The following is a 16,499-nucleotide window of genomic DNA, read 5'->3' as shown; positions in this document are numbered from 1 at the left end:
TATGGTCCATAAAAATGTGGTATCACTTAATGCATAATGGAGTTTCACAATATGTAGATAGTAGTCTTCCTAAACAAGCAGGTGATAGAGTATTAGAAAGTGATTTTTCAGCTTGGGTAGCAATGGATAGGAAAGCCCTAGGTGATATATGTTTGGGGGATGATGATAAGATCATGTATCAAATCAAGAAGTGTTCTACATCCAAGGAAGCTTGGGATACCCTCAAAAACCTTTATGGTAAATTTTCTAAAGAGGATGTGTTTAAAATTGAAGATGAGCTTGTCTCCTTAGATTCTAAGTCATATGACTCCATACAGGATTTTATCATCAAGGTGAATGAACTAAGAACAAAGCTTACTGATTGTAGGAGTTCTATCAAAGATGACAAACTGATCTATCTTATACATAACAAGCTTCCATCAAAGTATTCCACATTTGCATCTTCTTTTAACACCTCAAAGACTACCTTAGGGTCTACCTACAAGAAAGTCACTTTTGATGAATATGTTAAACTATTGGATGATGAAGAAAAGAAGTTGAAATCAATGGGGATTCTCAAATCACCTCAGTCTAAAGCATTGGTGGCCAACAATGAGGGTTCTTCAAATTCAGCTGGATAGTCTTCAAATAAAGGAAAGGGTAATAAGAAATGGAAGACCAAATCAGAGGATACAAAAAAGACAACACCACAATCCAATCAACAAGGCAAGTCCTCAAATTCCAACAAGAAGGGGGAAAATAATAAGGAGAAGAAGAAGCACGGTTATTGCAAGAAATTGGGTCATGAAGAGCATGAGTGTTATCTTAAGAAAATTGATGAGTTGACCAACATCATGAAGAAACATAATGTTCCATTGCCTAATGCTTACAAGGAGAAAGAGTCTTCTTTAGATTCAAAGGGAAAAGGGCAAGCATTCATGGCAAATTCAAACTCTTCAAAGGAATGGATATTTGACTCAAGTGCCTCATATCACATGGGTTCTTCAAAGGAGGATTTTTCTTCAATGAAGCATTCAAAGGTGTTGCACATCTTCATGGGTGATGATAGTAAAATGAAATTTGAAGGAAAAGGAAACATGAAAATGGAAAATGGAGAGTTTCAAGATGTTCTCTATGTTCTAAACCTAAGTTCAAATCTCCTATCAATCTACCAAATCACTCACCTCGGAGATGGACATAGAGTTGAGTTCCTTCTAGACCAGTAAAGGTGCACAGTCTTAAAGATGATTTCTTGGTTACAGTGGGGAATGTGAATCATAAAAAAAGGTTATACTCTTTCTCTCATTTTGTGCCCAAATCTCCTTCAAAGGACTTATTAACACAATCATATTCAAACATGCAATTATGGCATGAGCCTTGACTTCTGCTACCTTTAGCAACTTTGCACAAACCAAATGGTCAAAGGTCTACCTCAAATTAATTTTTCCAAAGATGAATGTTCAATAGATTCAGTGGATATGCATCTAGAGTGGAAGTAACAGAGAAGGAAGTCTTCAAGAGCACTAGGTGTTCTACAGATGGTTCACATGGTATTATCAGGTCCTTTTGCATTCAGCCAGGGTGGCTACATACTTACCTTCATTGATGACTTTTCAAGGTTCACTTGGGTCTATTTTCTTCATAACAAGAATGAAGTGTTGGACAAGTTTCTAGCCTCCAAGACTCATGTAGAACGACAATCCAGAAAGGCCATCAAATTTCTCCACATGGATAATGGAAGCATGTATGTGAACAAAACACTTATGGACTTTTGTAGACATGAGGGAATTGATCTTTAAACTTCGTCAACATTTAGTTTGCATAAGACAGATGTTGCAGCATTGAGGATTTGAACTCTTAAGTTTATGGCAAGTTGCATGATACAAGCCAAGTCTCTAGACCCATCATTAGAAGCTGAAGCAATCTCTAGTGCCACTCACATTCTTAATCATTATCCTCATCTAGCCTTAGATGGAAATACTCCTTTTGAGGCATGGTGTGGTAGAAAACCTATTATGACACACTTTAGAATCTTTAGTTGGCCTGCATGGGCAAATAGATCTTCCAGGGGATGCAAGGCATAGTCACTTCGGCCTTGTACTTTCATTGGTTAGGAAGATAGTTTGAAGGCATACAGACTTTAGATCTTGAGACACATCATATTTTTGTGGAGAAGGATGTTTACTTTGAGGAAAGTTCACCAAGCTTGTCCTCTACTCCTCTCCACATATCATATAGTGTGGAAATTGATAGTAACACCAGCGATAGTGCTTCAATAGATTCAGACATATGGAGTTCTATTGACAGTTGTAGTGAGAGGTCACTTCATCAATTCAATCCACATGCATACATAGCCACAATGATAGGTCAAGAACAACAAGATACATCCAGTCTTCCAGATCCAACTTTAATGACAGATTTGAGGGACAATATTGATGATCTGCCTCTTCTTCTTGATGCAACAACTCCTTGTTTAGTTGTCATGAGGGTTCCATCTAACTCTCTTGTTTATTCTCTACATGATTGATTGTCATAGTTTGAAGTGATTGTGGATATTTATGATCAACAGTTGCAGTAGGTTTCTTCATCAGTTGTAGAGATAAATAGTTCTTTGGGACAGGTTCTTCATCCAATTGAGCAGATTTTTGAGACATCACTCATCCATGGGATTCTTTCCATGCATAGCAGAAGTGTCTCATTTATACCCTTGGCATTGTTTCTTCCTAAGGGGAGGAACACCATTCTGCAGCCTTGGATCAGCTTCTTCATTGGAGCAGTCATTGGTTGGCATTCTTCTTTTGGGGGAGAGCCTATCTTGTTTCTCTTCCTCTTCTCATCATTCTCTTATGTATATACTGGATGTATGTCATAATGGGGGGGTCTTGATTACTCCATCCATCCATGGATCCCTATTCATATCTCTTTTTGGGGAAGGGTTTTTCCCATGAGGTTTTCCCTCTTTCTCTACTTTATGAGAGATTGCATATCATTATGTACATGGGTACCTAACATGGCCAAATAGTCAGGACCCATTCTATATTTTATCCTAAATTTTGTAAGCTTAAGGGCATTCCCTATTTACTTATTACACTTACTTAAGTTTACTTAGGTTAATGCATTATTTAATTATTTTTCATTATTTTATTATTTATTTAGGTGAGAAACTTAGGAGTTTGTGTACTCTCATTGATGTATGCAACTCTAATTGTGCACATGGTGTCTACAACATAGGAGTTTTCTTCATTCACTGAGTTGTTATGTTGACAACACAATTATTTGCACTCCTAATTTAGCACATGTTGTCTACACCACTGATTTGCATGCTACGCCATTGTAGGCTTATCCTCACATCATCACACTTAATTCCATGCTTAATGGAGGATAACCCATATCTGATGGACATGTGCCTAGTTGTATGACTTATCATGTTGCTGACTTCTATGCATTCTAGAAGCTATCCTAAGGCCTTTATGTACAGGCACTCCTAGTGTACACTTAAATTGGCATATTGAATGAATATCATCATTCTGATCATACTCTCTCTATTTCGGTCTACTATTGTGCTTGTGTTTGAGTTCCTTGGTCTTGGGTAAATTCTAGCCTAAGCCAAATTCTTACAAAGTTATATGGAAGATCTTGAAAAGTCTGACACCACATTTCAAGACAATAACACAAATGATTTGAGTAATGTTAGCTTGTACCACTAATTTCACCCAAGAAACATTGCTTGGTAGATTAGAAGCTGAAGAGTTTGATCTAAAACAATCTGGAAAATTAGAAAATGTTGAGAGAGCATTTAGTTCATTTAACATTAAACCTAGTCTAGCAAGGAACACAAAAGTGCAAGGAGACATTGCTAGCAGTAGCAAGTCTATTGGGGAGAAGATCCAAAAAGGAGTGGCTCTTCTTGTGGAAAGAGAAAAGGATGGTAACAATATCTTTAAATGTTGGACATGTAATGAATATGGTCATTATGCATCTAATTGTCCTAAAAGAGAAAGAAAGTATAAGAGAAGATTCAAATCTAGAAGACCTAGAAATTGTTTATATGCCAATGAAGAAGAAGAAGAAGAATCTGATCAAAGCAAAAGTGAAGATGAATTAGGATTCTTAGCTATAAAGGAGGATGATCTTGACAGAGAAATCAGAGAAGAAAGTGGACTAATCTCACAAGTTGAAAGGAAGGATTAGATAATTGATAGTGGTTGTTCACATCACATGACTGGTGATATGAGAAAATTTGTCAAATTCAAAAGCCATGATGGAGGAATTGTTAGAGTAGGAAACAATGCAGCTTGCCACATCATAGGAATTGGATCTATCAAACTAGATGGTAAAGCAAATATCGATGATGTTTATTTTGTTGATGGACTAAAACATAACTTGTTAAGTGTTGGAAAGCTTATGGACAAAGGTTACCAACTATAGTTTGGTAATGCCACATTTATTATCAAAAACAAGGAAGAAAAACTACTTGGTACTGGCACAAGAACCAAAGGTAATTTATTTTAGTTAAACTCCACTGAAACAACATGCTTGGTAGCTAAAGTTGACAATAGTTGGTTATGGCACAGAAGATTTTGTCACATTAATTTTGATAACATTGTGAAACCCAATAATACACTTACTATGAGAGATTTACCTAAGATCACTAAGCCCACTGACATTATTTGTAAGGAATGTATATTGGCTAAGTAGTGTAGGATTTGAGCAAAAGCACATAACAAATCCACGAAGCCCAAGAAAACCTGCATGCAGAAAACTTGTCACAGAGAAGAAAAAGACAAGAAGAGGCAAGGGTTTAATCTGAAAAACTCAGATGAAGAAGAAAAATCTTATTCAACAGATTCAATAAATTTACAAAGAGATCAATCCTTATAAAGGAAATCAAAACCCAAAAAGGGTAACCTAAAGCCTAAAAAAGGTAGGATTGCACATTATAATTAATAAAATATTAATTATACGTACCTACGAGATATCTTAAGAAAACTAGAGTAATAGGAAACTTATTTAATTAAATCAAAGTGATTTAATTAATAAGTGAAAAGAACTAATTACTCTAACAAGTAGAAGAAAATCTCATTTCCTAGCAAGCAGTTGGGCACTAAACAAAAGTTGAAATTAGCTCATACAGATCTGAGTGGTCCTACAAGAACAAGAGGATTCTATGGAGAAAGGTATTTTGTGATTTTTTTTGATGATTTTACTAGAATGATGTGGGTAGCTTTTCTTAAGGAAAAGTTAGAAGCATCTGAGATATTCAAAATATTCAAGAACAAAGTGGAGAATGAATATGGAGTTCAAATCAAAAGCTTAAGATCAGATAAAGGAGGAGAATTCACTTCTAGAGAATTCAATATCTATTGTAAAGAGCATGGTATTAGGAGACAGCTATCCTCACCCCATACACCTAAGCAGAATGGGATTGTTGAAAGAAGAAATAGATCAATTTTTGAAGTAGCTATGTTATAAGAGAATGATGTTCCAAAAACCTTTTGGAGAGAGGTAGTCAATACAATAGTATATACATTGAATAGTGTACAGATTTAAAAAGGTATGGAGAAACTACCTTATGAGTTATGGTTTGGTCACTCACCATTAGTCAAATATTTCAAGATATTTGGAAGCAAATGTTACATCAAAAGAGATGATGATATCAGTAAATTTTATCCAAGAAGCAATGAAGGTATTTTTTTAGCTATTCATTGAAGAGTAGAGCTTATAGATGTTTCAACTATAGAACAAAAACTATAGTAGAGTGCGCAAATGTAAGAATAGATGAAAATTTTGGCATTAAGGAAAAGATGATGGACTATAACTCTGATTGAGATGATTATTGTGGGATGACCAACAGAAGCAATGAACTATTTCTCAAGACTAATAATGACTTGAAGAATAATGTGCAAATAGAGGAAGTAAGAGAAGAATAGAGCACGATACTCGAAATAAGAATTGAAGTAGCAACTCCTACCCCAAATAAGAATGTAATAAGAAATTATCATGTTGATTATATAATAGGAAGTAAAGAAAAAAGAGTAATGGCAAGAAGTAGAATCAATGAAGAACTATGCCTAATATCTCAAGTAAAATCAAAAAGTGCAGATGAAGCAATCAAGAATGATCATTGGCTAAAAGCAATGGAAGAAGAACTTCAAAATATAATAAAAAATAACACATGGGAATTGGTTCTTAGACCCAAGGAAAAAAATGTGATTAGTACAAAATGGGTATTCAAAAATAAAATGAATGAACAAGGAAAAGTAATAAGAAGAAAAGCAAGACTAGTATGCAAATGTTACTCTCAGCAAGAAGGAATTGATTATGAGGGCATATGCACCTATAGAAAGAATTGAAGCAGTTAGAATTTTCTTAGCATATGCAAAAAATAAAAATTTCAAAGTATATTGGGTGGATGTTAAGTCAACATTCTTGAATGGAGAACTTGAAGAAGAATTCTATATTGAGCAGCCAAAAGGGTTTCATTTGACATAAGAGAAGGATATGATTTACAAATTAAAGAAAGCCTTGTATGGATTAAAGCAAGCACCTAGAACTTGGTATGAAAGGTTGGATAAATACTTGGCAAAGCTTGGCTTCGCTAAAGGAATAGTAGATAGTAACTTGTACTTTAAAGAAATAGAAGATCATTTGCTAATAATTATTTTATTTGTTGATGATATCATTTTTGGAGGAAATGATGAAGCCAGTAACAAGTTCTTAGAAGATATGAATAATGAATTTGAGATGAGTATGATAGGGGAAATGAAATTTTTCTTAGGATTTGTTCAAAAAAAAGAAGGAATCTTTATTTCTCAAACAAATTATTTAAAAGATTTGTTAAAAAGATTTGGTCTAGAATACTGTAAACTTGTTGGACCTCCTATGCTAACTGGTCAAAAGTTATCAAGTAAGGATGAGACACCTACTGTTGAAAAAAAAAAGTACATATCTATGATTAGAGGATTGCAATATCTAACTCATAATAGACCTGATATAGCTAATGCAATTGGAATTGTGGCAAGATTTCAGGCTGATCCAAAAGAATATCACTACACAGCAGTAAAAAGGATATTTAGATATCTAAAAGGAACGTTTGATTATGGCATTTGGTATGACAGAAGTAATGACTGTATTCTTTCCACTTATACTAATGTTGATAGGGCTGGAGATAGGGATGATAGAAAAAGAATCGTTAGAGGATCATTCTTTCTTGGTGGAAGATTGGTTTCTTAGCTTCGGAAGAAGCAAGATTGCATCTCTCAAAGCACTGCAGAGGCAAAATATGTTCCAGCAGTGAACAACTGTAATTAAGTCATATGGATGAAGCAAATGATGGAAGATATTAAAATTACATTCAAAGAACCTGTTATCATTACTGTGATAATACAAGTATAGTTAACATGTCTAAGAATCCTATTTTGCATTCTGGGACTAAGTACATCTCTATAAAGTATCATGTGTTGAAAGAGAAAGTTGAAGAGAAAGAGATCATATTGGAGTACATTAACACTAAGGAATAGATTACACACATTTTCACAAAGGCCTTATCAAAGGATACATTTGAGTACCTGATGCTTGGGGTTATGCCTCTGCCTAGTTCAAAATAGAAGATGCAAAAGTGCATCGGTCCAGGGTACATAACACCATTGTTAGATTGGACTGAATGTTGATGCTTCCTCAATGGTGGAGTATCTGTGATGAACAGAGTTAGTCAAGGACTCTTGGTAATAGATAATTGGTATGCAACAATGTCTTTAGACACTTGTGTTGTTTATAGAAGTTGTAAAGCAACAAACTGGCTTTTGGTCGTGCTAATAGATTATTGTATGTTCAAAATAATTGAACCATTTGTGTAGTATCTTTGACATTCATGTCAATGGGGGAAAAATATGACATAAAAAAAATTGTACTATGGGGGAGAAGTGTTGCAATAGTTTGCAACTACATTTGATTGATGAAGAGACTTGTTGGAATTCTTAGAACTAGATGTTTTTCATCTATGTTGTGATCAATGCCAAAGAGGGAGATTGTTAACATGAATGTTGATGCTATGGGGGAGTATTGAAGAACATTATTATGATGTATTTATAACTATGTTTATCATTGATGGCAACATAGTAATGAGTTTGTAAAAGACTAAGAGAGCAACAAACTATGATTTTTGTATTTAGGACAATACATTAATTATCTGCTTATGCATAGTTACTAGCACATACTATAGTATGTATTTGTCACTTGGAAAAGAGAGTAGAACCTAAATCGACAGTGTATGGAAGATAAGGTTGATAGATAGAGAACCACATGGAAACAACGCATCAGGAAAGCAATTCCTACTGTATGATTGTTATAGCTCATTGTAATTGATATAAAGGGTTGCACAGTTGAATGGAGGTAGTATACTAACCACTAATGACATTAGAGAGTGCTCATGTATGGAAGTTGCACATGTGAAATTTTTTGTATAACTATGAGTCAACAACATTAATTAAATGTGTATTTCATTTAACTAATGTATGATGATAAAGTGTGAAGTTGACTGAAGGATTTAATATTGAGTGTGGTATAAAGGAAATATGTTTTCTGAGTTTTAGACATGAAAATTGAGATCGTTAAGGAGAGAAGAGTTTTGATTTTGGAAGTAGTAGAGAAAAGTGTTTTGCTAATGCATGTAAGTGACCTTAAGGGTTACTGTTGATAGTTATAGAGTTGCAGACCTGATTACATGATCTAAAGGTGAAGAAGTTAGATGTATTAGACAAGAGGAAGAAGGAAAAGATTATTACACATCTATTATTTTGAAAGGAATATTATTGAGGTCAATTGGATAGTGGGTTCATTGATCTGATCCTAAAGTTGTTTGGATAGTGGGTTCAACTGCCTTCCACAACTCCTAACAGGGGTAAAATCTCCTAACAAGGATTCAAAAATCCCCTAACAAGGCCTCTTGTACTAAGTGTTGTAATAGACTCCTAATAGGGTCCATCCTCTAACGAGGAATATTCATATTAGTACATCATTTTGTGGGCATCATTCCCACCAGGGTCTTCCCTTTGATCAAAGGTTTCCCTAGTCAGCACATCTAGTGTAATTGTGTGTATGCATCTCTCTATGGTTATTGTTTACTTTGATTGAATGGTTGAATTTTCTTAAGAGGATAAATATAATCGATTCCCCCCCCCCTCTCTCAGTTATATTGGCAGACTATTATTTCTACCAACTCTGGCCTGACTTCTATTCTTCAATCTATCCTTCCTTAGTGTTGGGTACATTCAAATGCTCTATGCTCTTCTTCTTCATAGTGAAAACATTTCCAACGGAAGCCTCCTCTTCCAGATCTATGTCCTCTTCCTCTCTGATCTCTATTGTTCTGATCATGGAATTGATTGGAATTGTTTCCCCTTGGGTTCTAACTGCTACTTCCATCCTCTTCCTTATTCTTTTGATCATCATTACGGCCACCATAAGATCGTCTGCTAGATCTTCCACTGCGACCTCTTTCACTATTCTTGTTCTCAAACTTCTTGTTCAATTTCTCCTAAACTCTTAGGGAAAACTAGTATGCCTCCTAAATATTATTCATTTGAACCAAACTCAGCTCATCTTGAATGCTTGGTCTTAACCCATTAAGATAATGGGTGACTTTCTCCTTATCAGCTTCTTCATGGCTGATTCTAATGAGAACTCGGTAGAACTCTTTAGTGTACTCTTGACTATATTTTCATACTTACTTCAACCCTTAAATTTTTTTCAACAACTCAAGCTCATAATCCACAGGAATGAATTGTCACTTGACTTCAGCTATCACTTGATCCCATCTAGTGATTTTTTCCTTTCCCTTTCTATTTGACTTTCAACTGAGCCTCCTATTATTAAATATTTGCATGTCCCTTCAATTTCACCTTCACAAACTTGACCCTATCACAATCATCAATATCTTCATGCTCAAAGTACTCTTCTAGTTCATTGATCCAATCAATTAGCTCCTCTAGGTTAAGATTTTCCAAAAATGTGGGAACTTCAAACTTAGGTTGTTTTTCAATCTTGGAGATAGCCCTAAAAAGCCTTTCTTCCTCTGGATTTAGAATTGCCTCTACTTTGACATTTTCATCTACTTTATCCTCATCCTCACTTTCATCTCTTATAGGAAGATTTATTCCTCTACACATTTGTTCATCTAATGCTTGCATCTATCTTTGGAGGGCTCAAAAACCCTAAAGTGTAACACCTATAGGGCTCAGAAATCCTAGTGCAAACTGCCTCACAATTAAAGATCTATCTACACATTCATCCCAAACCACAGTCCTGGTGCAAACTACCTCACAATTGATGATCTATCCACACACTCAAGAACTCTAGTTTTGATACCACTTGATGAAGGGTGCTTCCCTTGATACCATAAACCATAAGAGAAAATAAAGAAACAACAACAAATGTGAGAATAAAATATGGACTTCTTATTTGTGCCACAAATGAAAATTATAGAGTTCACAAGTATAATATGCTAACCCACATCAGCGCCTACATTACAATAATCTACAAGACAAGTTGTGAACTTTCACCCAGAGCTATCTTAAACAATGTTTGAGCCTTTCTTAAATAGGCAATTTTATGCCACCTGAGAAGGTTCTAGATGCTCAAACTTAATACCTAGGACCGATAGACCCTAACAACACATATAGAGTCAGCTAAATATATTTTTGACAAATTATTTTAGATATTTCAATAGCCCAACTTTGGAAGGTCATAACTCTCGAACCGTTGCTCCAATTGGCTATCATAACTACTTTTTGAAAATGTCATCTCCTGATCTTTAGACTTGAAACTGTGTAAGCACCCTTCTATTCAATTTTTGGGCCTCATCCAAGCACTCTAAGGCCTCCTACGATGAGCCTGAAGATTTTTTTGCAAATTTTTCCACTGAAAATCTCCAATAACTTCTCTTATACTTAAGCTAGAGCAATGAGATTTTTACGGTAGGCTTATAATTTCAAAATGGACCATCTTGTAGAAAAGGAGAATATTTTGAGAACATATGACAAAGTTACTAAAAATAGCAAGTTCTCATAAATAGTACCCACACTATCTACTAGTCCTTATTAAAATAGAAAAGATTCAAAAGAAAATATTTTTGGGTGATACAAGATTGCTCTTACACCTAGGATGCTCCTATATCAATTGTGCACTCCAAATTATGTGTCATCAATGCTCTTGTACCCACTTTGACTAGTGATTTGTATTTTGAAGACATGTGGTTTCAAGCTTATTCTTGGAATTTCTTGCAAATTTGGATTTTTTTTTAATTAGAAGTGAGAAATTTGTTTGGTGGACTCCCATCTTGTTTAGCATCATTTGCATCACCCATGCAGAATCCTTGTGATGTGTGTGTTAGAAATGTAAGAGTGTAACTGAGAGGGGAGGGGAGAATTAGTTACTGCAAAAATAGTTCCTAGTCCCTTCGATGTCAATACAAACTTTCATTGATCATGCAATATTGTCTAGCTCGGTTAACATTAGAAAATTACTGATACTTGGTTAACAAAGAAATATTATGATTATTAATATGTTTTAACATTTAGTAACTTAGTTTTAGAAATATAAAACATAAAAAATAGCATGAACATGGATGGTACCAAGATTTAATGTGGAAACCCAATTTGGGAAAGCCTCCTTGCAACTAGTCACAATATTTTTCACTCTTTTGAAGTGAGTCCTGTTAGGAGCCAACCCTATTAAATGTTACAAAACATATTGTTAAGTATGACCTTGTTAGAGGATTTAGATCACCCTATTAGGAGTGGTCTTGTTAGAGGTCTTCAAACACTTGAATCTTGAAATATGGCCTTACTAGAGGATTTACACAATGATTGTTAAATCAACTCTATTAAGAGATTTCTTTATTGCTATAATGGTTAGAAGGTAATGAAAATTTGACCTGATTTATGAAGTAACCATCTTTGCATATTTAGATCTTTGTTTTGGCTTGATCTCTAGATCCTTACTTATAAAAATATTCTTTGCAGCTTGTCTTCCACACTTTCTTGTTTTTCCTTCACTCACATATTGGTCTTTTATTTTATATTCCACTTGCACATTTTATCCACACTTGACCTTTCTTATATATCATAACCTAGGACAATTTGGCTTGAATATCCTTCCAAATAATCAATAAACATCCAAATAGCCAGCTCAAAAAATTAAATATTAGACAATTATATTTTGTCACTTGATTAATACTAGGTTTGAACACTTAGTTAATACTGAAAGTTTTTTGATGCCTGACCACTCAGCTAATATTGCAAGAAGGCTACCCTTCATTTACCAACTTCTTAGCTAATATTGAACTATCTTCTCTACCTGACTACTCAATCAATACTAAGATATACAAGGTTAATACTGCAAACTCTACATTACTCGATTAATACAAGCTTATGTGTAACATCAATGACAACATACAATTGAATAATTTTTTCCAACAAACTCCCTTTTTGGCATTGATGGAAACACAATATGTCAACATAGAGTAATAAAAGTATGAGCAATTGGATAATATCCTTAGTTTCATTCTGATTCTCATCCATACCAACTCCCTCTAAGATTCTACCTAGATTTTTCTCAGTTGCTTCCAAATTGAATTCTCCCTCTTACATCTATCATCAATTTGTTGTGGTATTCTATAATTTTCTCCCTCTTTTCTATACATTCTATCATCTGAATATCTTTCTTCTGAGATACAAAACTCTCCCTCTTTCACTTTGACATTGAACTCTTATTTACTCTTCCTTTCAACTCTCCCTTGCAACTCTCCCTTGTTGGCATTATTGAACTCTCCCTCTTTGACATAAAATGCCAAAGGATACAACCTATTTAAGTTACTATATATATTTTGTACTGATTCATATGAAATATGCTCTATATTTCACACTTGATAGGGGAATGACCTCTAGTTTACCTCTTAGATACATAAATGAATTCTTAGGTAAATCCTTAGTAAATATTTCTTGTATCTACTCCTTGGTGTTCACATATTTTAATCTCACCTCTTTATCTTGAACCAATTCCCTTAGGAAATGATATTTGATTTCAATTTTTTTTGTCTTTGTGTATCACAAGATTTTTTGCTATGTTGGTTGCACCAGTGTTATCACAATAGATAACCTCGGGTTCCTTGATTTCTTCCTTTATTCCTGACATTATTTGTTTGATCCATATTATGTTAGAAAAAATTCTTGATGCAGCAACATACTCTACCTCTGTTGCTGATTGAGAAATACAATTATTCTTCTTGCTTGTCCAAGACCCTAATCTCTTTCCAAGAAAGAAATCTCCTCTACTAGCACTTTTTCTACCATAAATGATTCTTGCCTAATCCACATCAATAAAAGCTCTTAACTCGAGATTTTCTCATTTCTTATACCATAGATCATATTCTTTGGTCCCTTTTAGGTACCTCAAAATACTTTTACCTGCTGTCATGTAATTTTCTTTAGGATTAATAGAAAATCTTACAACTATGTTAACCGCCAATGCAATATTAGGTCTAGTGTGTACTACATACTGAAGTTTCCCAATAATTGATTGATAAGTAATTTGATTTACCTCCTCTGAATCATCATTCTTTGAGATTTTATGTCTAATAGACATAGGTGTTCTGACTGATTTGAAATCTTCCATTACAAATATTTTTAATGTTTCCCTGATGTATTTTGCTTGAGTGATGAAAATTTCATCCTTCATTTGATGAACTTGTAGACCCAAAAAGAACTTAATCTCTTCAAACATAGACATCTCACATGATTTCCTCATTTATTTAGCAAAGTACTTGCATAGTATCTCATGTCCTCTAAATATGATATCATCTACAAATATTTCTAAAAATAATATCTTGTCATGTGCTCCTTTAATATACAAATTGCTATTATCACTTGTCTTTTCAAAACCAATTCTTACCAAATATCCATGTAGTATTTCATGCCATGTTCTAGGAGCTTGTTTTAATCCATATAATGCTTTGTGAAGTTTACATACCGTGTCTCTTTTGTTTAGATCAATGTAACCTTCAGGCTATTCTATATAGACTTCTTCTTCCAAGACTTCATTCAAGAAAGTTGATTTAACATTCATCTAATATACTTTGAATCCCTTGTGTGTTTCATATGCTAGAAGTATTTTGACTCCTTCAAGTCTTGCAACAAGGGCAAATGTTTCCTCGTAGTCAATACATTCTTCTTGAGCATAACCTTTGTATACAAGTCTTGCATTGTTTCTTGTTACTTCTCCTTTCTCATTCAACTTATCTTTGAATATTCATTTTGTATCAATCACATTCTTATCCTTAGGTCTAGGTACAAGAGACCAATTTTTTTTTTTTTATTCTCTCTATTTCTTGATTCATTGCCTCTATCCAAATTTCCTTTTCTAAAGCATCATTTACTAATCTACGTTCAAATTTACTAAGCAAACATGTATCTTTGAATTTTTATGCCTTTTGTCTCTCCTCTAATTTTTTTTAGGTGCATGATGTCTTCTAACATATTTTGCAAGTCTTGAATCTTTCTTTCTTGATTCTAAACTTGATTCACTTGGTTCTCCAAGATCTTTTGTCTTTTGCTTAGGCTCTTTTGGCTGATATAGTTGTAGCTTAGTTTCCACTACCAATGACTCGGGATGCACTACCTATGACTTCAAATCAGGTTGAATTGATTGTGACTCAAGTGTCTTTTTTTCTGACTTAGGTTGAACTGCCAATGTCTTGCTAGGTTCAACTTTATTCTGATTGGTTTCAACTATTTGTGGTAGAGTCTCAAGTTCCTCCTCATATTAAAAAAACTTTCTATAGTCTTTAGGCTCCTTGCTGCTTTGTTCTTTACTTCTTTCTACAAACTCATCAATCTTCATATGTGTACTTTCAATGACTTTGTGAGTAGTAAGATTCAAACATTTGTATGCCTTTTTTTTATTGGAGTACACTAGGAATATACCTTCATCAATTTTTGCATCTAGCTTTCCCTTCCTTGCATCTTTTCGGATATAACATTTGCTTCCAAATACTCTGAGATAAAAAAAACATTAAGCTTATATCCTTACCATAATTTATAAGGTGTTTTGTTTGTACCTTTCTTCAATTGAACTCGATTCAGTGTATGAAATATTGTTTTGATTGCTTCTCTCTAGTATTTTGGTGCAACATTCTTATCAGTCATTAGTATTCTTGCACATTTCATGATGGATCTATTTCTTCTTTTTGCTATTCCATTTTGTTCTGGAGTTCTAGGTGTTGATACTTGTCTTTTGATTCCTCTTTTATTACAAAACTCATTGAATTAATTTGAGATGAATTCTCCTTCTCTATCTAATCTTAGGTATTTTATATTCTTCCTTACTTCTTTCTCAACTCTAGTCAAATACCATTTGAACTTTTGAAAAGCATCAGACTTGTCTTTTAAAAATATTACAGTCATCATCCTAGAATAATCAGACATGTTAGCTCTACATGCTTTAGTGGACATCAGTTTTTATCGCCTTTATTGGAGCCAACAATAATATAGAGAATGCCCTTCTCAGGCCTCACACTAGTGACCCATAATGAGCGAGTAAGGCACTAGCACATTTTATCCCAAATTGTGATGTAGTCTATCACAATTTTGATGGCCACTCATCACCCAAGCAACACCATCATGATTTGGCTCTTGTCAAACTTTTTTTGTCACAAATTGTGACAGCAACAAAGTTTGTTGCAATTGCGACAGATAAAGTTGTTGTGACTTGGAACAAGACCATGACAAGAGTTCATCTATACAATGTCATAATTGTGATGACTAGCTATTGGGGCTTTTGTCACACATGTGACAAAAAGTGACAACAATGTTGTTGGAGTGATAGCTAGCTGTTGGCACATGTCATTACAATAGCAATGGGTATGTGACAAAAATTTGCTGGCAAAGATGGCTAGCTGTCTAAAGAATTCATTTTAATTGTGACAGCTTGTATTAATTTAAAAAATTGGCTCAAAGTCATCTATGATGTTCTCATAGCTCATAGTAGATTCACATAGTTAGTTGTCATGCAATCATAGATTCACACAGATAGTTTTCATGTAATCATAGGTTAGTATTGAGCTTCACTTGGTTTTGAGAATATTTTAATATTCTCTACTAATCAAGGCCAACCACATGAAGGTGGAACATCATTTGGCCCCAAACCAACACCCCCCCCCCCCCAACATATAAATTCCCCATTAACATCTAAAATATTTAAGAATGGATCAATCTCTAAAGTACAAATAAAGGTTCCAAACTTGCAAAAGTGACATCATTTTTTCATCTTCTAGTGCATGTCATTTTTTCATCGCATCTAAAATAAGATTATGCCACTCTGAATCAAGAATGCACATGCAGCTACCTTCTGTATGCATAGACAATAGAAGGAGCTAAAAAAACCCACCACATTTACATTTATTTAATTGGTCCATGCAAACCTCTAATAAAAATGCAAACTTGTTGGGTTTTTTTCACCTCTACCTA

This window comes from Cupressus sempervirens, chromosome 2 (genome assembly GCF_028749045.1).
Source record: "Cupressus sempervirens isolate cs-2001-9-10 chromosome 2, ASM2874904v1, whole genome shotgun sequence".
In the NCBI taxonomy this organism is placed as follows: Eukaryota; Viridiplantae; Streptophyta; class Pinopsida; order Cupressales; family Cupressaceae; genus Cupressus; species Cupressus sempervirens.
This window is presented reverse-complemented; position numbering follows the sequence as displayed.